Source organism: Dipteris shenzhenensis, chromosome 11 (assembly GCF_047967505.1).
Source record: "Dipteris shenzhenensis isolate YYH24624 ecotype China chromosome 11, Dip_SZ_1.0, whole genome shotgun sequence".
Classification (NCBI taxonomy): domain Eukaryota; kingdom Viridiplantae; phylum Streptophyta; class Polypodiopsida; order Gleicheniales; family Dipteridaceae; genus Dipteris; species Dipteris shenzhenensis.
In genome coordinates, this window is record NC_141606.1 from 49,034,444 (window position 1) to 49,062,336 (window position 27,893).

The window sequence follows — 27,893 nt, forward strand, 5'->3', positions numbered from 1 at the left end:
AGCAGCAAAAAATAGCCTACCGTTGCCTTGTTGAGAATAGAGGCTGAGTACAGGGGTGTAGCAATGGCTGCATGTGAGGTATCTTGGTTGCATAAGCTACTTATATGATATGCATCTGGGCCAGTTGTCATTTGTTGTGACAACATGAGAAGTATACACTTGGCAAATAACCCAGCCTATCATGCTAGAACAAAGCACATTGAGGTGCATTATCACTATGTGCGGGAGAAGGTTTTACTAGGTCTTATTGGTCTAGTTTATGTTAGCACAGAGGATCAGGTAGCTGACATATTCACGAAGGCATTGGGTGCAGAGAAGCTGTGCAACTTTTGAGACTTGCTTGGTGTGCAGGAATTGGGATTGAGCTCGAGGGGGAGTGTTGAGATATCGAGCTCCACTCGTGATATGCCAGGGTGACCGTTGTGCATTTATGTCACCAACTTGTTAGTTGCAGGTGTGGTTGGTACACCGCCCATGAATAATAGGTGGATGACAGCTATACTTATGTACTCTAGTTCGTGGCTCAATTAGTATGCCACCTTAGTTAGCTGAGTTTGGTTTGAGACCCACATATAGGTTTCTTTACAGTAAACATCATTTTGGAAGAAATTGCTCAGAGACTTAAGTTTAAATCCTACAAGCCATCACCTTTTTGAGTATACATGGCAGATCAACAGCCAGTTGACCTACAAGATATGTTGCAAAATGTTGTCATCTCTAAGTGGTATCTATTATATAGCCAGTTTTATTGTGATTTCCATGGAGCAGCATGCCTATCTAATCCTATTGGGATGACCTTGATTCAAGAGTGCAAAATACTTCGTGATTGGATTCAGAAGAGATCATCATCAAAACAGATATTCAAGATGTGTGTATACCTACAAACCATCGAAAGGTTTTGATAGTTGTTGACCAAAGAATTTGGAGGTCAGAGATCCATTTCCTCAAGATGTTGAATCACAATTAATGGAGTTACAAATCCTAATTGTGGGAGAGATTAATATTTTCCAAGTGGCTAGAGATATCAAACAGAAGTTGAAACCAAGGTAAGAAAAAGGATCTCTTTCTAAGTAACTTCACTAAAGATGTTGAAGGGGAATGAGAGATCATAGCTAAAATGTGAGTAACTATCACCAAACACAAGAACTAAATCTCAAAACAAAAGATAACCCTGCTATGGTAGTGGTAAGTGCCAATCTTTCTTCTGAGCAACTAGGGGTTACAAAAGATTTATTTATCAAGTATAAGGATGTGTTTTCTTAGAGTTACATTGACGTAATAGAAGCTCGTCCTGAGTTGTGTAAAAATAAGATACCTTTGGTGCTAGATGCAAAGCAAATCGATAGCAGAGGTACAAAATGAATCCTAACTATGCCAAATAAGTGAAAGCCAAATTAGACCAACTCTTGCATGCTAGGTTTATTTATGCCATTATACGTAGTGATTGGCTATTTCTTATTATGATTGGGCCTAAGGAAAATGGTTATTTCCTATTATGGTTGGGCCTAAGGAAAATCATTGGCTATTTCCTATTAAGGTTGGGCTAAGGAAAATGGCAAACTCTAAGTCTATGTGGAAAATCAGAAGTTACGTGCCCAGATAGATCCATTTCCAATACCCTTGACTAATGGAATCTTGGACCAAGTTTTTTAGACATGAGATGTACTCATTTATGGATGGTTAAATGGCTATAATCAAATCATTGTGGCTCCAAAATATCAGTCTAAAACTACCTTTATCATAGAGTGGGGTGCTTATGCAGCCCGAGTAATGCCTTTTGGATTAAGAAATTCCCCATCAACATTCCAAGGACATCTCATCGAGCTCATTGCCATTTACTTAGATGATTCTTGTGTTCGGACAAGGATCATCTTGGGTACCTGGAAAATGTTTTTCTGAGATGTAGATAAGAGGGTATATCACTAAACCCAGTTAAAAGTGTATTCTCTATCTTAGTTGGGATACTAGTCATTTCTCAAGATGGTATACAAACTAATTCAGGTAAGATTCAAGCTATATAACAAATACCTGAGCCTCAAAATCTAACTCAAATTCAGGCATTCTTTTATGACATTTATTAGTTTCTATTGAAGGTTTATTAAAGATTTTGCCAAGATTTTAGCTTCATTGTATGAGTTGACAAAGAAAGATGCCAAGTTTGAGTGGAGTTCCAAGCTGACTAAGGTTTTCCATGAATTGAAGAACTGAGCAATGGCTGCTCCAATTCTAAGGCAACCAAGATGGGATGTTATCATCCATATGCATGTAGATGCGGCTAGGTATGCCTTAGGCATCATTTTGGCTCAACTTGATGGTTGACTAGATTATCTAGTATACTATGCCAACTGATTGTTAACACCTACCAAGTCCAATTATAGTACCACCGAGTGAGAAGCCTTGGGAATGATATTTAGTGTGCATAAACTAAGGAGTTATTTACTTGTTGTTTTGGTAATCCTTTTGTGTTCTATGTGACCATCAAGAATTTCTTTATCTTATCGTCAAGATTGTTATTCAAAGATTTCTTGTACATTGGATGCTTCTTCTTTAGGAGATCAACTTTAAGGTCCTTCATAAATGCAGGAAAGTCCATGTAGGAGCTGACTGTTTTATCCATGCTTCCTATACCCAAGGATACTCAAGGATTCACTATTGAACCACCAGATGTGAACACTTTGCAGTTGACTATTGTGAGCATGAGAATGCCGAGTTGATAGATTATTTGTCTAAGGTTACATTTCCTAATACAATACCTGAGGATAAGCACAAACAACTGGCCTTGAAAGCTTAGAAATACACTTTGATTGGTGGACATCTGTATCATCAATGTGTGAGAGTTCTTTGCATATGAGTTATGCCACACAAGTAATTGTGTTGCAAGAAGATCATAGACATTTCCAAGGGGAGTTAATTTCTAGAAAATTCTTGTAGGCAAGCTTATGGTGGGAAACCTTGTTCAAAGATGCTCAAACTAACCATATGCACTGTGATGTTTGTCAATGTAGTGGATTATTATTGGCCAATTAGTCTATGCCATTACAACCTACTCATCCATGGGAAGCATTTTTTAGATGAGGTTTGGATTTTATTGGTCCTTTCAAACCTACCAGGTTTACACAGAATAGGTACATCATTGTTGCTATACGGACTATGCTATTAAGTGGGCTAAAGCTAAGGCACTCCAAGATAACTTAGCTCAAAACACTACTAAGTTCATTTTTAAAAATATCATCTGCAGATATGGATGCCCTTTGTAGCTTGTTAGTGAGATTAGGGTACACATTTCCTTAATGATGTGGTATAGTTGCACAAGACTGAATCAAAGTCATCCATACATTTTCCATTACTTACTATCCTCATGGCAATGATGAAGCCGAGTCCACTAACAAAACACTAAAGCTCATCCTCATAAAGAAAATGCAATCTGATAAGCGTGAATGGGATACTAAACTTCATCTTGCTTTGTGGGCATATAGAAATGCTTATAAGGTCACTACAAATCTTACACCCTTTCATATGGCCTTTGGGTTGGAAGAAAATGTCCCCTTAGAATTTTTTGTTTTGAGTCATTGAATTGCTACCGAGCATCACTTGGATGAGTCAAAAGCAATCAAGGGAAATTGCATTAGCTAAGTCACTAGGATGAGATATGCCTCTAAGCAACAGCCTGGTCACCATAGGTGATACAACATAGGAGAACAGCATGGCATGATAGGCATATGCATGTGAAGAAGGGTATGCTTGTGTTGCTCTATAATGCTAAGTTGGGGCCTCTCAAAATGAAATTCAAATTGGGATGGAAAGGTCCCTACCAACTAGCTGAAATCTTTTCCAATGGGACAATTCAACTTGAAGATTTGCAAGGAAATGTATTCTTTGAGTTGTACAATGGAAGAAAAGTGAAGCCATACACTGAGTAGCAAGTTTCTTGGACACACATGATTTGAGTGCAGAACACTTAGTTAGCAATGCCTTGGTGAATTTCATGCCTGTAAGAAAATAATACAATGTCTGTGCTCAATAGATAATAGGATCTTGTATGCAAGAGAGAAAGCAAGATAGTATGGAGAATCAAAAATTTGATTACTGTAGAATTGATGCAATAGATGGCACTGCTTCCTGGCCATGTGCTCCTGTGAAAGAAGCTTCAATGGCATGCTAGAAATAGTAGAAGACGGAGGCTGAATGCTAAGGAATCAAGTTTGATGTAGCCAGTGATGAAATGGGCTTCACGGGCTTGCAGTTATATAGCCACTAGTCATAGTCGGTTAGGCTCAATTGGGTGGCCGACCCAGTCCACCCAAAATAGTCAACTAGGGGTTAGTCCTGAAATAGGCCACTGACCATACGATAGAGCTGGTGTGCAAAATAGAGCAACTAACCTACGGTCTTTATTCAGCCCACAGCCATTCGGGATCATCTGAGGCTCCAAATGGGCCCTGCAACCCAAGAGTGGGCTGCCTCGAGAAATGCTCCATCTACCCTTAGTGCGGTCAGTCAAGAGATGCCTTCCCGCACTTGCATGTAGCCTAATTGGCGGTGTGCCAACTCTATCTGAAGCCATCCAGCCATCAGGCCACACATGGCCCCCATCTGATGTCCAAACCACGACCTACCGGATAACCGAGCTACTCAAATGCCTTCTCCTTGTATGGGGGGCTTACAAGTAGAGTTAGTTGGTTCCCACGTAGTTACACGAGAGTGGAGAATTGATATCTAACACCACCCCTCAATGTCGACCAACAAGTGAACTTACTTTTTCGGCCCAATGCCAAGTCGATGAAGATGCCTCTCTAGCAGGTCTCTTCCAAGAGCCTTCATGAAGATGTCTGCAGCATTCTCTGTAGTCGGACAGTACACCAAGTTGATCTCTCTATCCATGATGAGCTCACGTACAAAGTGATATTGAATCTCAATGTGTTTTGTGCGAGCATGGAACATTGGGTTCTTTGCAATCGCCATGCAACTCTGATTGTCACATGATAACTGCGTAGGCTTGTTCTGCACTGCACCCATGTCCCCTAAAATCCTCCTCAACCACACTGCCTCACAAGAAGCAAAGCATGCAGATTTGTACTCAGTCTCGGTAGAAGAAAGAGCAACTGTGGGTTGCTTCTTGCTGACCCATGACACAACTCCAGATCCAAGTGAGAAACAGTACCCTATCACTGATCTCCTATTGTCCATGTCTCCTGCCCAATCCGAGTCACAAAATCCGGTCAAGATGTTGCCCTTGGTATAGGTGATGCCATAATCAAGTGTGCCTTTGATGTATTTCAGCACCCGCATCCCTGCCCTCCAATGGTTCTCTCGGGGCTTATTGGAAAACCTGCTTAGTACACCAGTCGCAAAGTTGATGTCCGGCTGTGTGTTGCACAGGTAGATCAAGCTGCCCACAAGCCTTCTGTACTTTGCTTCGTCCACCAGTGGTAATGAATCCTCGTTTGAGAGCTTCGCGTCAACATCCATAGGGGTACCAACTGTTTTGCACTCAGCCATGCCAAATGCTTTCAGTATCTCTCCAGCATATTTCATCTATGAAATGAAGATCTGTTTCGGCTCCTGCCAAACTTCAATTCCCAAACAGAAATTCATCAGCTGTCATTTCAAACTCTCTTCCTAGCAAATGCTTTGTCTACAAGATCTTCTCTTCATGGTTCCCTGTTGTGACAAGGTTGTCCACATAAAGGACCATGATCATACACCTACCTCCTTCTCTGAAGATATACAAATTTGCAACAGATGGGCTCCTCCTGAACCCATTTTGAAATCCCTCTCGGGTCAGTTTTGTTTCGTGGTTTATATGAATAGGATTAACTTTATCGGCCGGTTTAGAAGAAAGTAGGCATCAATTCATTGGTACCATGCTCATGGGGCCTATTTCAGCCCGTAAAGTGCCTTCTTTAGTTTGCAAACTTTACCTTCTGAACTGGGGATCTCAGAACCTAGTGGTTGTTCCACGTATGCCTCCTCCTTGAGATCTCCATTCAGAAAGGTAGATTTCACATCCATCTGAAACACGAGTCAACTTCCCTAGGTAGCGAAAGCCAAAACACTATGAATTGTGTTTAGTCGAGCTGCGGGAGCAAAAGTATCTTGATAATCAAAACCATGCACCTGTGCAAATCCTTTTGCCATGAGCCGAGCCTTGTACTTATCCAACATGTCGTCAAACTTGTACTTGATCTTGTACACCCACTTGGTTCCGATTACCTTGTGCTTTGGTGGTTGATCCACAAGGTCCCAAGTGTTGTTCTTCATTATGAAGCCATACTCTGACTGCATAGCCTCCATCCACCTATCATCACCTTGTGCCTCTTCAAGACACTTGGGTTCATCAGCATGGATTACTTCTGTCATCAAAGCATAGTTAACCAAGTGTTCCTGCGCCCTTCTTTACTCCTCTAATCTCTTGGACCGGCAGTGTTTGGATGGTTCCTCCTCAATTGCTAGAGGTTCTTTGCCATCCAAAAGCTGCTTTACCCACTTCGGGAATGACCGTTGCCATTGTGGTTCTATAGGCTCTTCTTCATCTTCTTTGTCTTGAATCCTCCCAAGCATCATTGGGGGAGTTTGGCCTGCTGTTGGTGGCGGTACTGGATGGATTTCCTGGTCTTGGTTGTCTAGGAAGAAAGCATCCTCCTCCAATTGATGCAATTGTTTTGAGAAGACCACATCGCAACTCACAATTACCTTCTTGGTAACAGGGTTATAGAGATGGTAACCCTTCGCCTCTTCACTGTAGCCCAAGAAAATACACTTCCGGCTCTTTGGTGGTCCTGGTAGCATCAGGGACATGCACAAAATAGTCACATCCAAAAACTCTGAAATGTGCAACTAAAGGTTTCTTACCAGAAAAGGCTTGCAGTGGAGTCATCCCATTGACAGCCTTCGTGTAGCTATGATTGAGGATGTAAACTGTAGTGTTACGTGCTTTAGCCCAGAAAGTCTTTGGCAAATCTTTCCCTTTCATCATACTCCGGCCCATTTTGCAGATGACGTGCATCTTGCGTTTTACTACTCCATTTTGCTGTGATGTATGTGGCGGGGGTTTCTACCTCTTGATTCCGTGACTTTTGTAGTAACTTTCGAATTCAGTCGATGTGAACTCTCCACCTCTATCCGATCTCAGCTTCTTCACCTTCCTCCCCAATTCTTTCTCAACCATTACATGCCATTCCTTGAACCTCTTGAAAGCCTCATCTTTCATCTTCAAGAAGTATAGCCATATCCTTCTACTGTAGTCATCGATCAGCATCATGAAGTAGAAGGAACCACCCAAAGCTTCTGTCTCCATGTTTCCGCAGAGGTACATGTGAACGAGCTCTAGAGGAGCCTTTGCTCTGCTGGCCTCTTTAGGAAAGGGCTATCGATGCTGCTTGCCCATCATGCAAGCTTCACATACATCGGGCAGATTTGAAATTTCTGGTAGGTCTACAATCATTCCACTTTTATGCATCTCCTTCAAAGAACTAAGGTTTAGATGACCAAACCTCTCATGCCATAGCTTAGTGTTCTTCACATCCGCTCGAGCATTGAAATCTGAGAGTTTGTAAATGTTGTTGCACTGTGTACCTTTACCAATGACCTTTCCTTGAAGATCCAGGATCTGTGCACCATTCTTATCAAATTGAACTTTGAGGTCCCGATCTGTGATCACAGAAATAGACAACAAGTTCCTCTTGATATCTAGCACATAAAGAACATCAGAAAACTATTTTACAACTCCATCTGACTTGAGAGCAATCGTACCTAGCACATAAAGAACATCAGAAAACTATTTTACAACTCCATCTGACTTGAGAGCAATCATACCTTTTCCTTTTGCTGGACATTCTGCATCATTGCTGACTGCTACCATGATGTCATTCCCTACCGGCTGTAGAGAGGTATACCAATCCTTTCGGCTGGTCATGTGGCACGATGCACCACTGTCAATGATCCAAGGTTCATCTGTAGGTACATGAACTGCCTTCGTGCAAATCTCCTCAATTGCGATGAACAGCTCTATGGGTACTACTGCCTGCGTGCTATTGCTAGACTCTTTCTTCACTCTGTTCTTCTCATCTGCAATCTTCTTGCAGCACTCATTCTGCTTGTCCCTGCCTTATTGCAATAGAAGCACTTGATCTTCTTCTGCTCTTTTTATCATCAGAAGAAGATGGGTTACTAGAGTCCTTACCCTTATCTTTCTTTGATCCGGTCCAGAAAGCTGAATCTTCTCCAGTCCTCATCTTTTGATGCATCTCCTCCTCCGGAAGCATCGCACTAAAATCCTCAAAGTTTAGGGGCATATTTCTATTCTGTGTATTCAACACTGTAACAAGACCGTCATACTTTGGTGGGAGAATCCATATGCACCTTTGTGCTACATTCTCGTTGGTGATGGTGATGCCAATCGTAGTCATCTGATCGCACAAATTCTTCACCTTGGTGATGAACTTATCTACCGCTTCAGACTCAGACAACTTTTCATTCGCGAGTTGAGTCTCTAGATTTTGAATCTGCATCTGATTCGTGATCTCGTACTGATTTTTCAAGACCATCCATGCCTCCTCTACTATGGTGACATGTTGAATTAATGCCATGATAGAATCACTAACACTACAGACAATAGAACACATTGCATCTGCATTTCTTCTTGTCCATGTGAGAATCTCATTCGCAGTTGGTACTATCTATTGTCCTACATTGGTTGGATTCCAAAGAGGATAGTTAGAGCCATCCAACTTGTGGCTTTTGCTGAACGGTGGGATTTGCAGTCTTGCGGGCTCGGCCATCTCTCATAATCTGCTCGCAAACAAAAACACACTACCAAATCTTCTAGCTAGAGTCCAGACTCTCATACCATGTAAGAAAATAATACAATGTCTGCGCTCAATAGATAACAAGATCTCGTACGCAAGAGAGAAAATAAGATAGTATGGAGAATCAAAATTTTGATTACTATAGAATTGATACAATAGATGGTGCTACCTCCCAGCCATGCGCTCCTGTGAAAGAAGCTTCAATCATGTGCTAGAAATAGTAGAAGATAGAGGCTGAATACTAAGGAATCAAGGTTGCTGTAGCCAGTGATGAAATGGGCTTCACAAGCTTGCTCTTATATAGCCATCCGTCGTAGTCAGTAGGCTCAATTGGGTGGCCGACCCAGTCCACCCAAAATGATCGGTTGGGGGTTGGTCCCAAAATAGGCCACTAACCATACGATAGAATCGGTGCACAAAATAGAGCAACTAACCTACGGTCTTCGTTCGGCCCACAGCCATCGAGGATCATCTGAGGCTCTAAATGGGCCCTACAACCCGAGAGTGGGCTGCCCCGAGAAATGCTCTGTCTACCCTCAGTGTGGTCAGTCAAGGGATGCCTTCCCACACTTGCATGTAGCCTAGTCGGCAATGTGCCAACTCTATCTGAAGCCATCCAACCATCAAGCCACACATGGTCCCCATCTGGTGTCCAAACCAGGACCTACCAAATAACCGAGCTACTCAAATGCCTTCTCCTCATATGGGGGGCTTACAAGTAGAGTTAGCTGTTTCTCGCATAGTTACACGAGAGTGGAGCATTGATATCTAAAAATGCCAACCAGAGTACCAAAATTAGCTACTTAGTGAAAGTGGAAGAGATGTGTAGCATGTAGACATGTTGGCAATTTAAACATTGTGGGCACATTAATGCAGAATTATCATGCTAAATAAAGGGATACCATGCAGCCATTGATCTAATGGGATGTCTAGTTGTAGATTCTATTTGGCTACATTGGGTTAAAGACTCCATTCATCATTTGCATTTGCATCCTCAGTCTTCTAATCCTTTCACATTTTTGTCATCAACAACAACTTCCATCTTTCCATCTTGTTCGCTAGCATCTTTACTTTCGTTAGCTTCAACCCCAAGGAGCCTTAGCATTTGAGTAGTGGCTAGTCCCTACCAGTCCATGAGGACATGGCTAAGGGTAGCTGAGGCAAAATGCTACCCTCGAGTTAGGCTAACATGGAGCCATTGTCACCAAGTGCCAACCTTGGAAATGATGGAGTTCTGACCAAGCCACCATTTGCAGCAGGTGCAAAATAGTCATTTAACCAATCAACACAGTAGTGGCAGGACACATCAAGCACCACCTCACTTAGAAGGAAATTTTGTTTGGGTAGATGTGGTTGTAATAGGAAGAGAACATAATAAGAGAGTAGTGTACTGAGTTCTCTTCATCTAACCTGACCCTGCTAGGATAGGGAGTGATTGAGTGTTCATTGCAAGCCAAGGTGGCTGGGTTGCACTCATCAATACAAGTTTCCATTTTCCATACCCTTGTTTTGTTTATGAATTGCTTAGTATTCGCTTAGGTGTGTATGTAACTCGGTATTCTCCCATAACCAAACTTTGAGTTTTACTATTGCCATTTATTCTATCACCTAAGCACATCATACTTAGGACTACAAGAGTGGGCATCTTCACCGACTACAACACTGGGTTGGGTTAACATAGTGCACCTTTTCTAAGGTAGCCATGGGTGAGGGAACCAAAGAATCAATAACAACCTAACAAGCCTCAATTTTCAAGGAGACACTAACACTAATAGGGAGCATAGATGGTAGGAAATAATAGAAGGGCAAATGATAGAAAATATAAATTTGAAAATGCAAACTTATGGTCAAAAAAAGTAAAATACAAACAGTCAACCAAGACTCCATATGAGTCAATCTAATTTAGAAGAATTCCTTTAAAAATTAGAAATCGAAAGTAATTTGGAGAAGTGTATCATTCAAAAAAAAAATGTATATTTCATCATAAATTCTTTACGCAATGCAACTTTTCCATTTTTTAAAGGGATGGTACACCTTCATCAACTTGATTACACATTTAAGTTTTTGTCAGTGAGATTCAAAATTATATTTACATTTTTAAGGAAAAGATGAGCTTACATCTTCTTGAATATCTTCCACTGCTCCATATTTGAGAATAGAATAAAGAAATTTGTTGTATCTCTGCTCATATCGATCTTGCTCCTAGAAAAAAGTAAATTATTTGGTCAAGTACTTAGAATTTATGGTGTCATAGAAATTGGTATAGTAAAAATCTTAAGTCTTTTTAAATATCCTTTAAATATAGAACTTTTGTTTCAATTCTCAACATCAGGGAAAACACTTTAAATCATGAGCATATCTCATTTTCATGTCATACTAACAAAATATTTTAAGAGCATAAATGTTGGAGTATTGCATGTTCATAATGTATTGCAATAAATTCTTTCTAGGTTAAGTCTACCCTAAGTAGGATCTTTAGAAATTTGGGTGGACAACAATGATTGAGTGTGATGGAAGACTTCAGAGTTGGATTTGAGGTATGACTGTTACCTTTATTTGCATCTTCAAACACACACACACACAGGGGGAGAGAACAGTCACAAACTAGCCACAAATCTAGTTTGTGACTCTAGTAGCCGACCAAGCCATAGCTGCAACGATGTTTATTAGTTCTGGGGATCAACAATTAGCTACACAAGTGTCTAAGTATGCCAACTTCCTTAAGATATGTATTTATATATTTGTTCATTTTTTTATATATTGTATATTTATTGAATTTTATTTATTATTTGAGAAATTATTTATGAATTACTTATATATATATATATACAATCTTCCTCTCTCTCTCTCTCTCTCTCTCCAGGTGTGATCATTATATATGTATATATATTCTCTCTCTCTCTCTCTTCTGCTGCGGATAGCAGATCGCGTCTTCTGGTTTCGGTTCACAATACTGAATGGGTTTCACCAGTGGTAGTCACCCCAAAGAAAACCAACAAGTGGCAGGTCTACATCGACTATAAGAAACTCAATGCAGCCACCAAGAGGGACCATCATCCTCTTCCCTTTCAAGACCTCATTCTTGAGAAGGTAAGTGGCCATGAGATGTATACTTTCTGTGATGGTTACTCCAGGTTTTATCAAATTATAATTTCCAAAGAAGATGTTCTTAGATCCACATTTTCCACACCCTGGGGGACATTTGCATTCAAAGTGATGCCATTTGGCCTCACCAATGCTCCTGCTACCTTTCAAAGATTTATACAGATGGTGTTTGGTCCTTATTTGGGGAATTTCTCGGAGGTGTTTTTAGATTATTTTTGTATATTCTTGTCACGTAAGGAGCACATTATGAAGGTTAGGTTGGCCTTCCAAAGGGTCAATGATGCGAATGGTAGTCTCAACCCTGAGAAATTACCATTGGAGCCACTCAAGGGAGGTTATTGGGACATATTGTCTCATTCAAGGGTGTCAAGCCTGAGAAGGTAGAAGCCATCCTCAAGCTCTCCCTGCCAACAACCACATGTCAAGTATGCTCATTTGTCAATCTAGTAGGATACTATGACTGCTTCATTGATCAATATGCTGCTTTGACATGACCCATGACTATGCTATTGAAAGATGGGGTTGATTTCTCTTGGAATGAGGATTGTGATCATGGGTTTGCATAAATCAAGAATGCTCTAGCTTCAGAACCCATTCTATGCAATCCAGATTGGTCAAAGACTTTCTATATCAATCTTAAGTTTGGTGAGCACACTCTGGTAGGTATTTTTCTCTAGCAAGGGGAGGATCGGTTCATGTATCCCGTTCGATTTTCTTCTCAACAATTGCTCGACACCGAATGATGCTACTCAGAGGCTGACAAGCGTGCCTTGTGTTTGGTGTTTTGCATTGAGAAATTTATGCATTATGTGGTAGGAAAGTCCTTCATTATACTCACTAGCACTAGTCTTGCAAAGCGGGTTCTTCAATCACCAAATCCCATGGGCCAGTTGGCCAAATGGTTGGCAATTTTATAAGAATATGATTTTTCTTTCAAAATTGTAAAAGGGGGTTATTCCAACTTGAAGAATGCTTTGATTGATTTAGAGGAGTGCCTTGATGTAACCCTTGTAGTGGCCATAGAAGTTGGGGATCCATGGTATGGCAGTATCTACAAGTTTCTGGCTGCTTTTTCCTTTCCTTTAGAAAGTACTAGCTATGAGAGAAAGAATATCCGCATAGATAGTAGGCGCTACACCCTCTTTGATGGGGTGTTGTACTGTCAAGGCATGGATGGGGTACTAAGACGGGCCATTGATGTAGATGAAGTACCTAAGGTATTGAAGCATTATCATGATGGATTTTGTGGAGGCCACTATGCCAGTGACTATATAGCTAAGAAGATTTTACATGCTGGGTACAATTGGACGACCTTGTTTAAGGATGTCACTATGCATTGCAAAACTTGTGAACCATGCCAATTCTTTGGTAGGAAGGATTTGTGTCCTGGGCAACATCACCCAGTGATGTCCATCCATACATTTCAGAAGTGGGGAATAGATTTTGTCGAGACCCTGCCCATGACTACCCACAAAAAGAAGTACCTTTTGGTAGCCACTCAATATGTCACTAAGTGGGCTGAAGCTATCGCCCTCCCCGTAGAAAATGGTAAAGCATTTTCAAATTTCATATTTGAATGTATCTGCATAAGGTTTGGGACACCCATGGAAATAATATCTGACAATGGGAGTCCATTCTTAAATGAAGTAGTGGAGTTACTCGTGGATTGCATGGGTATTGATCATCACACTTCTAGCATCTATTATCTAGCATCCATGGGTCAAATAGAGTGGACCAACGGCCTCCTTTGTAAAACCATGGGAAAAATGGCTATAGGGAATAGGAGCCAGTGGGATCAGAAGGTCACAGAAGCTGTATGGGCTTACAACATCACTCATAAAACATCTATAGGTCACAGTCCTTTTGAGTTGGTGTATGGTACTGAGGCCGTTTTACCACTAGAGATAGAGATTTGACATTGGCACAAGAACAGAGGATGACAGAAGATGAACATGTAGAGGCCCGGTTTTGGTGCAACTTGAGAAGCTGGATGAAACCCGATGCCTTGCCCTACATCAAACAGAGATTCAAAAGAATCGACAAAAGGCTCGCTTGAATGCTAAGATTCACGAGGGATGGGAAAGACACTTTGCTGAGGGGGATGTTGTGCTATGCTTTGATAATAGATTGGACCACCAAATGAATAAGAAGTTCCTTCCATTGTGGACCGGTCCATACAAGTCATCAAGGAATGTAGCAATGGGTCTGTACAAGTTTGGGAGCTTCATGAGCCATATGGCAAGAAGGTGATCAACAAGCATTACCTCAAGCCCTTCTTTGTGCATGATGGACCCAGGCATGGAAATGATGTGAATTCCCTGCCTGGGGTGGGGAACTGTTATGGATAAATTTGTCTAAGGAAAAAGGCATAAATATGTGTGTGTGTTTGTATGTGTGGCAATAGTATAATAAAATACGGTGTGCATAGGGCCCAAGGTTGAGGTGGCAGGGCATGATCATGGAATGAATAGAATGTGAAATACTTTTTTCTTATCCATGTCCTTTATCATCAATAGCCTTTTGATAATATATTGCAATAAATTATTTCTATCTCAATTGGTGCATTTCCCTATTACTTTTCTTTCAAAGACTTTTTTCTTATAATTGCTACTTTGGGAAATACTAAGAAGAGATAATATTAGTGGTTGTAGCTTGAATGAATAGAATCTGAACTACTTTTTTATTATCCTTATCCTTTATCACTAGCCTTTGTCATGTTTAATTCTTCCCTTCACCTCTAGAGTTTTAATAGAAACTCAATCTCTAAATATTTGTATATAAGTGGAAGGGGTTTCTCTTAATCTAGCTACTGCAGAAGGGGTAGAAGATTGTGGATGATTCAAGCTAGCACTTGGATCCCCAGTGGGGCTCTAACATTGGAGGGTTCTCCCATGCCTCTATCCCAGCTCATGGAATCTTCTGAGCTAGGTAGGTCACCTTGTGGTGGTTAGTGTAACCATAAGAACTAACTTTTGTGCTTGTTGTTGACCCTATGGATGTAAAGCTAGGTGTGTAGGTTGACAAGAGGGTATTTGAGGCACCATCCTTAGGCTCAAGGTTGGATCCTAGGACTTGTTCTGATCTCAGGTGCATGTGTTAGCCAATGTAGTTGATGCCCCAATTCTAATTTGATTCAACTTTGATGTGTGATCAAGGGGTGGCAACCCCTTGTGGCTTCGTTAATGCTAACACAATGACTTGCTAATGGAACGAGTTGATAAAGCAATGGGTCAGATATAGCAGTGACTTCATAATGCAATGACTTTATAACATGGCAACTTGCTGATGTAGCGACTTCATAATGCAACAACTTTATAACATGGTGAATTCCTAACATGGCGACTTGATAACACAACAACTTGATAATACTGTGACTTCATAATGTGGCAAATTTGTAACTCAATGACTTGATAGAGCAGTGACTTGCACATGTGCATGTGTGTGTGTGTGCGTGTGTGTGCACATACACATGTATACATATAGGTAGGTAGATAGATAGATAGATAGATAGACAGAAAGACAAACAGATAGACAGACAAACAAAGAGAGAGAGAGAGAGAGAGAGAGAGAGAGAAAGAAAGAAAGAAAGAAAGAAATTTTATTAAAGGTCCACGGAAGGCCATACATGGCCTATGGGACACAAAATCATCCGAAAGGAAAATACATCATCAACGATGCGCCAACTAGGTGGCCTCATCGTAATACAGCTAAGATGCCAAAAATGGCTACAAAAATCCTAGATACAAAATGAAATGAAATAGAGTACCAAAAATGCCTAGATACAAAATGTAAAATATGAAATATGAGGAACATCGTCTTCCCTAAGGGGTCTGTGATCTAAAGAAATGATGGAAGTCATGGCCATCAACCATGCCTCCTGCCATGAGTGTGAAGATCTGGGCAAGTGTCAAGTGGGCTGCTGGCGGTGCCAAGTCTCGATGGAGAAATCTCCTCCGAAAATCTGCCATCATCCTCCGTCGTCTAGAAATAAAGCAACGGGTACGGCCTCTGTGTAAGATCATCCTGCGGTGCTGCCGGATCATGTCATATGTACATCCTCAGGGTGGAACCATCGGTGCTCTCTAGCAAGATGGGCTATCTCTATGCTCATGGTCCTACACCTCGTCCTGCTCCTCATGAATAACCAGGTCTCTGGCAGGGATGCGACGGTGCTCCCTGAGGAATCTCTCTCTGTATCTGGTGATCTCCCTGATGAACAACGCTAAGCAATACTGATCCTCATACTCCATAATCCGAGAGAGAGTCCAAATCCGTGCCCAAATAAACAGTGAAATCTGCCACGGATCTCATAATATAAAGGGCATCTGCAAATAAAGTGCTCCTCAGTCTCCACCTCCCCCATAGTGCAACAAGGGCATATCCTAGTCTCTCGCCTTCATTCGGGAATGGAGCTTCTTTTATTCGAGGCTCGGGAGTTGATGTAGATGAACTCGGCTGCTCATTGCTTGGCGGAGGTGGAGGCACTTGTGCTTTCTTTCTCAGAAGTCGCTTCGGTTGGATCGGAATGATAGGGTCCTTCGTAGCCGCTTTCTGTTGGCGTGTAATTACATTGATAGGTTGTGACCTTAGACTTGCCGGACCCAGACTTTGATGGTCAACCCCAATGATGCCGATGGGGACGTCAGGCTTAACCTCTGTTTGTTCTGGGACCTTATTTTTCATGGGACAATCCATACAGGCATGTCCTATGCCACAATCTCTGCAGAGTGGTTGGAAAGTGGCTGGGCTACCGCGATGAGGGCACTCTGCGATTCTATGATTTTCTCCACAACCGTAACACTTGATTGGTGCGCAAAATGTGTTGGGTCGCACTTGATTTGCATAGACTGGTATTAGACCCTCTGCACCTTCTACATAGTACACTGGGTACTCTGCTTCATACTCAAATAGCGAGTCTACTTCTTCGGCTTGTAATTGATGTATGGGAACTGCCTGAGGAGCTGGATTTGGTGCTCTTGGATACGGTCGTGGATTTGGATTCCTGAGTAGTTGTGGGACTTGTGTCCGAACGGGAACAGGATTTAGTCTCGGAGCTGGGGGTGCTTGTGCAAGTGCCGGTTGCTTGTATACTGGCATGGGTGCCACTGGGTATTGTGGTGGTCGAGGCGGATTGTTGCGCATGTTGAAGATGCAACTGGTCTCATCATGGCCGCCGATGACACAGATATGGCACCACAACCGTGGCAGTGGATTTGCTTGTGCAGTGATCCTTGCTCTTAGGACTGGGCATTCATTTGCTGTATGATTTGCCAAGCAGTGTGGGCACCAGACATTTTCTCGCCGTGGATATGTTTGAGTTGGCGGCTGAGACAAGTGAAGTTTTTGATCCATGGCCTGCATCATATCTTCTTTCAGCTTCAAGGTCATGGCCTCGAGGCGATCTTCATTGGATGTTTCGGCAGTGTCCTTTGATTTACCTTTTTTCGAGCGCTTATCTCGTGTATTTGATCTGGCATCATCATTGCTAGTGTCTGAATCTGTCATGCCATCTTCGATGTCAATGGCTGCCGCATGAGCAGCACTAAATGTTTCATAGCTACTTATCTTTTTCATATCCTTGCGGATTTTCTTTCGTAGACCTGCTATGAACCATGCCGTGAGGTACTTTGCATCTGGGCGTGGGTCACATTTGGCGATCAATCTCTTCATCTTTCCCGGGTATGTGCGTACATCTTCCCTCCGGCCTTGTTCGATCTTGCTGAGTTGGAGAGCGGGATCATCTTGTAGCCTCTCCGTTTGAAAGCGACGTTTGAATTCGGTTTGAAGTAGGTCCATGTAGCACGTTCTTCCACAAGAAGGTCGAGGTACCATTCTGACGGCTCATCAGTTAAGGCCATTGGAAACCAAGCCACCTTAGTTTCATGGGATTGATCACCACCTGCTCGACATGCGGCATCAAAATGTTGGAGGAAGCGAGCAGGGTCTCCCCTACCATTATATTTGGGAAGTTCCAGTTTTCCCAAGGGGCGTCGGCCATGATTGTTGTGATTTCATCGATTGAAGAAGTTGTCAGCCTCAGCATCGAGCTCGATGTCCCCATCATGCTCAAGACGACGTCCAGCCATGTTGGGGCGTGGCGGAGTTAAAGGAAGTTGTTGAATTTCAGGGGGGAATTCGGGGTAGAGGATTGGCGAGGGCGGTTGTTGCAGTGGAGTTAGATGTGGATTGGGCGAGCGTTGGAGTCGAAGTCGTTGGCCGGAACGTAACTGCATGCAGATGGTGCGTGATTTGCCAAGGGTATCGCTACCCCAAGTGTGGGTGTGGAGGTGGTGCTGTTAGGAGAGTTAGAGTGGTGTTAGTTTGTGTAGGGACCGTCGTGTTAATAATGTGCCTAGGATTGTCCTACGTGTGTAGGGAAATGTGCCGATGCAGACGGATCGTTAATCGGAGGTCGCGGCGTGAAAATACGAGTGAGTTAATGCAAAATGAGGCCCACACGGGGGCGCGAATGAATGTGTGTGAGGGATGCCGAAATGGTGTGCAATGGGCTGGAAAAATACCCCATAACGTGGTGTTTCCGTGTGTGAAATCTGGGTTCAAACGGGGTTCAATTTGGGTCCCAAACGGATGAGTTTTGAGGGGTTAAAGGAGGGGTAAATTTGGCGTTTGGGGGGGTCCTAATGGTGGTGTGAATGGACTTTAAGTCCAACCGAGGGGTTGAAACCAAGTGACTCTAGTTAGACTAACTAACCTAGATCCTCCCAGTTACTGTAACTGGGAGGTTTAACTAACTGTAGTTAGATACTAACTGAAGGGTTAGTCTAACCTAACCGAGGGCTAACTAAACTAACCTAACCGCAGTTACTACTAACCAAACCTACGTAGCTAACCTAGGTTAACCACTAACCTAACTGCAGTTAGCAACTAACCGGAGGTTAGTTTAGGTGAGGGTTTTTAGGCTCCGCTGCTGGCGGGCGGGCATCACCGCCCGAGCAGGGTGGGTGGGGGCAGAAGGGGCGGGCGCCACCGCTGGCGACTCCGCTGCTGGCGGGCGGGCGTCGCCGGCCCGGGCGGGGTGGGTGGGGGCGGCGGCGGCGGCTCTGCGGAGTGCCGCCGCGGGAGCGGGGGTTGGGGTGGGGTGGGGTGGGGGGGGTTGAGCGAGGAGAGAGGGAGGGAGAGAGGGGGTGGGAGAGAGAACGAGGGGGAGAGAGGAGAGAGAAAGGTGAGAGAGGGGGATGGGGGATGGGGAGGGGGGAGGTGGTGGTGAAGGGGGAGGGGGAGAGGGGAGGGGGAGGGTGGAGAGAGGAGAGAGAAAGGTGAGAGAGGGGGAGGTGGTGGTGGAGGGGGAGGGGGAGAGGGGGAGGGGGTGGAGGGGGAGAGGGGGAGGTGGAGGGGGAGGTGGAGGGGGAGAGGGGGAGGTGGTGGAGGGGGGGGGGAAGGGGGAGAGGGGGAGGGGGAAGGGGGAGGTGGAGGGGGGAGAGGGGGAAGGGGGAGGTGGTGGTGGAGGGGGAGAGGGAGAGAGGGAGGGGGGAGGGGGGAAGGGGGATGGAGATGGTGGTGGAGAGGGAGGGGGGAGGGGGATGGAGATGGTGGTGGAGGGGGAGAGGGGGAGGGGGAGGTGGGGATGGAGATGGTGTTGGAGGGGGAGAGGGGGAAGGGGGAGGTGGTGGTGGAGGGGGAGAGGGAGAGAGGGAGGGGGGAGGGGGGAAGGGGGATGGAGATGGTGGTGGAGAGGGAGGGGGGAGGGGGGGAGGGGGATGGAGATGGTGGTGGAGGGGGAGAGGGGGAGGGGGAGGTGGGGATGGAGATGGTGGTGGAGGGGGAGAGGGGGAGGGGGAGGTGGTGATGGAGGGGGGAGGTGGTGGTGGAGATGAAGGGGGAGGGGGGAGATGGTGGTGGAGATGGAGGGGGAGGGGGGAAATTGGTGGAGATGGAGGGGGAAGGGGGAAGAAAGAGGGAAAAAAAACTTGAAAGACTGAAATCGAAAGGCAGGGACTGAAATCGAAAAAGCAGGGAGAGGTGATCACTTGATCGCTCTCCAAGTCTTTCTCGATGTAACGGGATTGTCGCGGAACAATGGACGGTGGGTGGAAGGCTAGGTCATCGCTGCGAGAAGGGCTCGATGTCACTTACATGGCGAGAAAGGAGTAAGGGGGTGGTCGATGGAGAGGGAGGAGTGTCTTGCGTGGGGCTCGGAAGGAGGAAGAGAATGGAGGCAAAAAGTGAAAGATGAAGAATGAGGGGGGGTGGAGTAGGTTTTTATAGGTTTGGATTTTAGGTTTAGGGTTTAGGTTTAGGGTTTAACCCTAAACTCTTCCCGAGTCATAACTCTTTATGGAGAGCTTGGTTTGCCTTTCTGTAAAAAGGTAAAATGATCGTAATTGAAAGCTCTACGCAACCGTGTCCACTACCTAGCCTAATTGTACATCATGTGGCTTTTACACCTACCTACGCATGTTTACTCGCTACTTGAGACGCTAGTCTCCCCGGTAGCGGCGCCAAATGTTGGCTCTTTCCTACTGTTTTCGTAGGAAGAGCTGGGTATTCTATGTTGCAGGGTTCCGAGGCTTTTCGTCACCTATAGATATATTGGGATTGTCGTTGTAGTATATGTGTAGCTTAGGACTCGAGTCGTGTTCCGGTGAGAGACGTAGGCTTAAGTGTGGTAAGTAAACAAAGTGTAAGCATGTGTAAAAGGCACGTAAACCATTGTTGTTGGGGTAATGAAGGCTATCGCCTTCATTGGGGGTTGTAGGGGGTTGTAGGGTTTAGGAGGAGTTTAAGGGTTCAGAAGGAGGTTGTAGGGTTTAGAAAGAGTTCAAGGGTTTAGGAGAAGTTCCAGGGTTTAGAAGGAGGTTCCAAGGTTCAGAAAGAGTTCCAGGGTTTAGAAGGAGGTTCCAAGGTTTAGAAGGAGTCCAGGGTTAGAGGGAGGATTCAAGGTTCAGAGTAGAATACATGGTGGAGAACTCGTCTCCCTCGTAGATCATGGAGTTTAAGGGTTTAGGAAAGCATAGGAGTGGGAGAGGAAGAAGGTGTAAGAGCATGGGTGAAGGAAGAGAAAGAGGAGGAAGGAGGAGGAGAGAAGAGGAGGAGGGAGAGGGAGGAGAGAGGAGGAGGAGGAGGAGAAGGAGGGAGAGGAGGAGGAGGAGGGAGGAGGAGGAGAAGGAGGAGGGAGAAGGAGGGAGGAGGAGAGGGAGAGGGTGGGTTGCAGGGTTGGAGGAGAGGGGATAAGGGTTGCAAGGTTAGGACATGCTTTTGGACGTGCAGTGCGAGGAAGCATGGACACTTGAGACAAATGCTTGGAATACCAATGTAGACTCAACACAATGTCCCAAGAGTGTGGGCTTCATTCCATTATGGGGTATTTATACAAGTTGGAGAGCTTCTCTCTCTGCATGTAACACAAAGTCGTATCACAAAGTTGTTACACAAAGTTGTATCACAAAGTTGTAACACAAAGTTGTGTCACAAAGTCGTAACACATTCTCTCTCTTCATGCAGAAGTTGTAACATAAACTTGTAACACAAAGTTGTTACACAAAGTCGTGACATAAAGTTGTAACACAAAGTTGTGTCACAAAGTTGTAACACAAAGTTGTGTCACAAAGTTGTAACATAAAGTTGTGTCTAGAAGTTGTAACACAAAGTTGTAACACAAAGTTGTATCACAAAGTTGTATCACCTTCTCTTTCTTCACAAGTTCATGTTGGCACAGAGTCAACAATGACCTTGATCTTTCTGCCTGTTTGGTTTTCTACCATGGCTTTGAATTCTTGAAATCTGGCAAACACTTCAGATTTCTCTTTCAGAAAGTAGACCCAATAATATCTGCTGTAGTCGTCGATGAAGGTCAAGTAATAAAGTGAACCATTGATGCTGTGGGTCTGGGCATAACCCCATACATCTGTATGAATCAAATCAAGAATACCTCGTGCACGAGAGGTACTTCTGTCAAAGTTGGTTTGCTTTTGTTTGCCGAAGCAGCATGCTTCACAAACCTTTCCAAGAAACTGTAGCTTCGGAATCCCAATATTTTGATTCCGGAGATCTAACAAGTACTTGAAGTTGACATGACCATATCTCTTGTGCCATTTTGCAGATAGTGGCATCTGTTGCATTTGAGCTGACATGGCATGCTTATCTGGTACTGTAGCTAGCATCCTATATAAGCGTCCTTCTTTGACACCTTTTGCTACTAGCTGACCTCTTTTGGATTTGTCTCTGATAGTGCATTCATCACCGTCGAAGATGACTTTGTAGTTGTGTTCCGTCATTTGACCTACTGACAAAAGGTTCTTGCTGAGCTTCGGAACATAGAGCACATCTTTGACTAATCCTTTTGTACCAGTGAAATTGTTCATAGGGATAACACCTGTCCCTTGAACCGGATTCGGTGTATTGTCTGTTGTGTAGATGACATTCTTTTGACCTTCTAATGCCTTCATTTCTGTGAACCATTCCTGATGATTTGTCATATGAGATGATGCACCGCTGTCGATGTACCAAGGATCCTGTTCCACTTGGTCTACTTGATAGCTGAAATCCTCTTTGGGATTGAAATCAGTGTCTAGGTGCATATTGTATCAGCCGGATGCAAATCCTCACTTGCAAGAAACATATTTCCATGTTCATTTGCAAAATGACTGTGCCTAGAATGTCCACCACGATGATTTCCTCTTCCTCGGGAATTCCCTCGATTACTGCTGGATTGTCCGCCTTGGTCGTACTGCTTCTTGCGGCAATCTCTTTCATAGTGTCCAAACTTGTGACAGTAATTGCACTAGATGTTTGACACATTGGTGGATGCATTCCCTCGTCCTTGGAATCTTCCTCGATTGGAATGATTTCCTCTTTGCTGATTCTGATGTTGCTGAGGATGATGCTGAGGATGATGCTGATTTTGACTTTGTTGATGATGACCACTTTTTTTATATGATCTACCTCTGTTTTTGCCTTTGCCTCTGCTTCTGTCTGAAGCTGTGAATGCTTGATCATTAGAATGACCTTTACATGCTTGAATGGCCTGAGTCCTGAGTTCTTCACTAAGTAGAACTGACTGAAGTTCTTCCAGTGTTGGAATTTGCCGTTGGATGGCAATACTCTGGACTAGATTCTCATATCCTTCTCCTAGTCCATTCAGGATTACTTGAACCATTTCTGTGGGATTCATGGTCTCTCCTGCTGCTGCAAGTTGATTGTTGTAGTCTTTGATGCTGGGGGTAGTAGGGTGTGCTTTTTCTATGAATGACCATGAAGCCAGACAAGAGTTCTTGGATTACCTCATTGACAAAATGTGTGCCTCTATCCGACACAATTTCAAGGGGGCATCCGAATCGGGTGATCACATGTTCGTACAAGAATCTTGCTGTGCTTTTGGCATCTGCCTTTCTGACTGCTTTAGCTTCAGCCCATTTTGTAAAGTAATCAGTGGCCACAATGATGTAGCGTGCCTGTGTTCCTTTTGCTGCTGGATGTATGGGACCCACATAATCAATCCCCCATTTTTCAAATGGCTGTTGTGCAACCACTGTTGTTAGGGGATTGAAGTCTTTGTGTTGTGGTTTAATAGTTCGTTGGCATACATCACAGCCTTTTACATATTCATAGGCATCTGCCCACAGTGTTGGCCACCAGTAGCCTGCGAGGAGAACTTTTCTTGCTGTGGCTTCCCCTTGGAAGTGTCCTCCTGCAATGCCTTCATGGACTTCGCTCAGGGTTGGCAGGATCTCATGAGGCATTACACATCTTCTTAATATCTGGTCCTTGCCCATCTTGTATAGTTGTCCTGCAATGAGTTGATATGGTGCAGCCTTTAGAATCAATTTTCTGGCATCTACTGCTTTCAAGTCAGGGGGTGGTCTTCCTGCCATCAAGTACCCAATGATATCTCCACACCATTCTGGAACAGCATTTATTTGAAATAGTGTGGCATCTGGTAAGTCATCTTCTATTCCAGTGGCTTCTTCTCCTGTCTTGACTCGAGACATGTGATCGGCAATGTAGTGTTGGGCACCTTTGCGGACCACAATTTTGAAGTTGAATTCTTGCAGCAAGAGGAGCCATCTGGTTATTCTTCCTGTGGTACACGGACGGTTCACAAGATATAGCAATGCTTGATGGTCGGTGTAGAAGACAAAATCATTTGCGAGAAGATAGTGCCGAAATTTCTTTACACTGTACACCATTGCTAGGGCTTCTCTTTCTGTGGTTGTATAGTTGATCTCTGCATCATTGAGTTGTTGACTGGCGAAGTAGACGGGGTAGTCTTTCTTATGTTCACCCGGTTGACAAAGCACACTCCCAATTGCATACTTGGATCCATCAGTATGAACATGAAAATCAATATCCCAATTGGGAGATAGAAGGATGGGTGCTGTGATTAGGCACCACTTTAAAAGCTCAAAGGCTTGGTCGCACTCTTTGGTCCATAAGAACTCCACTAATAATTTGTAAAGTGGTCTAGCTATCATGGCATACTGCAATATAAATCTTCTATAATAGCCGGCATGTCCCATAAAGACCTGTACACCTTTGGAATTTGTAGGAGGAGGCAATTCCATGAGGATTTTGATTTTGTCCATGTCAGTTGCAATCCCATGTTGAGAGACGATGTGTCCCAAAACAACTCCGTGGGTGACCATGAACTGGCATTTTGTTGGATTTAGGGAGATGCCATACTCCCTGCATTTGATTAGTACTTCTTCCAGACATTTGAAGTGGTCCTGTTTGGTTGAATGGATGCACAAATCATCCAAGAACACCTGTAAAAACTTATTCAAGAATGACTTGAAAGCTGTGAACATGACTCGCTGGAATGTGGCTGGGGCATTACAAAGGCCGAATGGCATGACTCTATATGCAAAAATACCCCATTCTGTAGCAAATGCTGTTTTTGATTGGTCTTGAGGAGCAATTTGTACTTGGTTATAGCCACTGAAGCCATCCAAGAAGCTATATATTTCGGATCCTGCCACCTTTTCCAACACTGTTTCTGTTAAGGGTAGGGGGTAGTGATCCCTAATTGTGGCGGCATTCACATTTTTCAAGTTTACGCATATTCTGAGCTTCTTGTTGCGTTTAGGCACAATGACAATGGGTGAAACCCAATCAGTGTGCTCTATCTCGTAGATGAATCCGGCATCTAGGAGTTTTTTCAGTTCGTCATAAACCATGGTGCCATATTTAGGATTTGTGCGATAAGGTCCACATACCTTAGGGCGAGCACCTTCCCTTATAGGGATCGTGTGAACTGCCACTTCTGGTGAAATTCCTTTCATCTCTTTGTATGACCATGCTAGGCAGTCACGGTATTCCATTAGGAGGTCTTTGAGTTTGATTTCATCTTCTTGACGGAGCTGTTTCCCAATGAGAACCAACTTTTCTTCCTCCCCTTCAAGGGCGAGGTTTATTGTGCGTGTTTTTGCTGGTCCCTCATAGATTGGAGTTTCTCCAATGCTATCGGTTTCTTGAACTTCAGATTCTCTGATTGGTCTTGGCATTGCTATTGGTGCACTGCCACTTGTATAATTCTTAAAGTATTCCAGCACTGCTCGAAGATCGGCCTCTGATGGGGTTGAACTAGCCTGAGATGTGTCATGAGTACTGGGTGGCATAGTTGCATTTAGTAATTTGTTAGGCTCTTCTTTCCTTTCTTTTTCTGAAGTCTCTTGATCGAGCTTCATCCGCACATGTGGCTTATATTTCCGAAACTTCTTACGTTGGGAACTGTGGGGTAACTTTTCCACTGGTAAGGTGTTTCCAAGTAAGGGTTCATGTGCTGCACATACTCCTTCCAGTCCTTCAGGGGACCATTCAAGAGGTGGTGGTTTTGACTTTGAGGGGACTGCCTTTGCAAGATACAATTCCACAATCCGTGTTTGGACTCGTTCGAATTCATTGAAGTGCTCGGCCTTGGCTCTTTCTGCGATTTCCTCCTGCAGCTTTCTTGCGGGATCGTCTGTTGTTATGCAACTGTGGAGGTTCAACTTTTGGGAGCTCAACTGCCATTAGGGCATGCAGAATGGCTAGGTCATTATCAAAGATTTGATCTTCAATTGCAGCATTGGAAGCCTCTGTTTCAAGGTCCCAAGGAAAATTTGAGTCATCATTGGTATGGGGACCTTCCTCAGGTTCATTATCCCATTCGAGGTCAGCCATAAAGAATGGCATCTCTAGATCGATTTGTTCTTCATGTGTCGGTGGAGGATCGACCTGTAGTGCATTAACATCTATCTGTGAGAAGATGGGGTCTAATGAATGGCAGTTGTCGATGGTTGCCAATGTTTGTATCCAGTTATTGACATTGCTTTGTGAGTCACCTGCTATGACATGCTGTTGCAAGGGATCTGATTTGCTCGAGATTGTCGTGGAAGATGTGTCATCCAATGCTCTAGGAACAATTGGTTTAATAACTCCTGTCCCCACATTCACCCTGACTGCAGTGTCTCGATTCTGGATTGTCAATCTATCCGTTCCCCAGTCATGGAGGACTGATGCTTCCCGTAACCAAGGACGTCCCAGTAAGATTTGATAGGATTTTTTGGGGAGATCCAAGATTGTGAATTGAAGGGAAAAGCGGACTCCTGCGATCTTTGTGGACACGCCATTCACTATTCCCAAGGGTTTAGCCCGTGAATCATCGGCAAGGCGTATGTTGAAATTAGCCTTTTGCATTGGTGGGAGACCCCATTCTTCATAAAGCTCCTTTGATAGGACATTGACACCTGCTCCACCATCAACTATGGCTTGGATTTCATTATATGCTTTGTGGATCAAAGGCACAGTGATGTTGCGTATGTCATCTTTCTCACCCATCCGCACAGGGATATCATCAATGTCGTTCATAGGTGGAGGGGGAGTTGTGAGTTCAATCCATCCTTTGAAACTCTCCCAGAGATTGGGACAATTTCGTAAGAGGATTCCGATGGGAATGGACACAGGGCAACTCAGGATGCTAGAGAGTGCAGCTCCTTCAAGTTGACGTGGCGGTACATTCTGTTGTGGAGTTTGTTGTTGGAACAAGGGCTCGAGTACAGTATCAATACTTTGTGGGGCCAAGTCATGGAGTGGGTCTTGAGCTTGTTTCTGAGCCTCAAATTGAGCTTGTTCATTTTGGACCCATTGCTGAAGTGCCTGAAAACGAGCCTTCTCCAACATAAGCATGACCGGTTTCACTACTGTTGCGGAAACTCTGGTTGATCTGGTTTCTCAGGGTGAGAATCCTGGATGTGTTCTTGGACTCGTAGAGAGCTGTGAACATATCCCATGCTTCTTTTGATGTCTTGACTGTGTTGAGCTATCGTAGCATGACATCTTGCACATTCTGCTTGATCAGGTGATAGGCATATTTGTCTTTCTTATCCCATTCTGCTTGAGCTCGGTCAATGGAAGGATCTGCTACTGGTGCAGAAACTGTTTGTGTAGATGTAGATCCCGATGTAGATCTCGTTGCTGGTACTGTGACAACAGATGGAGTAGAGCTACTGGTGGCTGGATCGGCCAATGGTCTAGGTATAGATCCATCGACATACTCCCATTTGTCCTGAAGCACAAGAATGGTCTCCATTCGGTATTTCCATGTACCGTAATTGGAGTTGTCTAACTTAGCAGATGCCTCCAGATTGAGGTTGCTAGTCGACATGGTGCAAACAATGTACTCAAAAGTGTCCTGAAAAACTCTGTATGAATCAATTGCAAATACACTGAAGATGCCAAGTGAAATCTCTGTACCGTCGGTGAAGATAGAACTGCAGTATATAAGATATGATCTGTGTTACAAGGCTTGTGGCAATGATGCCGGGAATAGCCAAGAGGCTTTACAAGGCTGAAAAATGATGTGCACGATGCCGTGAGATAGCCAAATAGGCTTTACAATGGTGGCATGTGTGTGTGAAATCAAGTGCTATCTGCCCACTGAATCAATCTGCAATGCCTCTGAACTCTGAAGTCTGCTCACTGAACTGATGAACGTAAGGTTTCAGGTAATGTAATGATGTGAAATCGGATGTGAGCGTATGGACT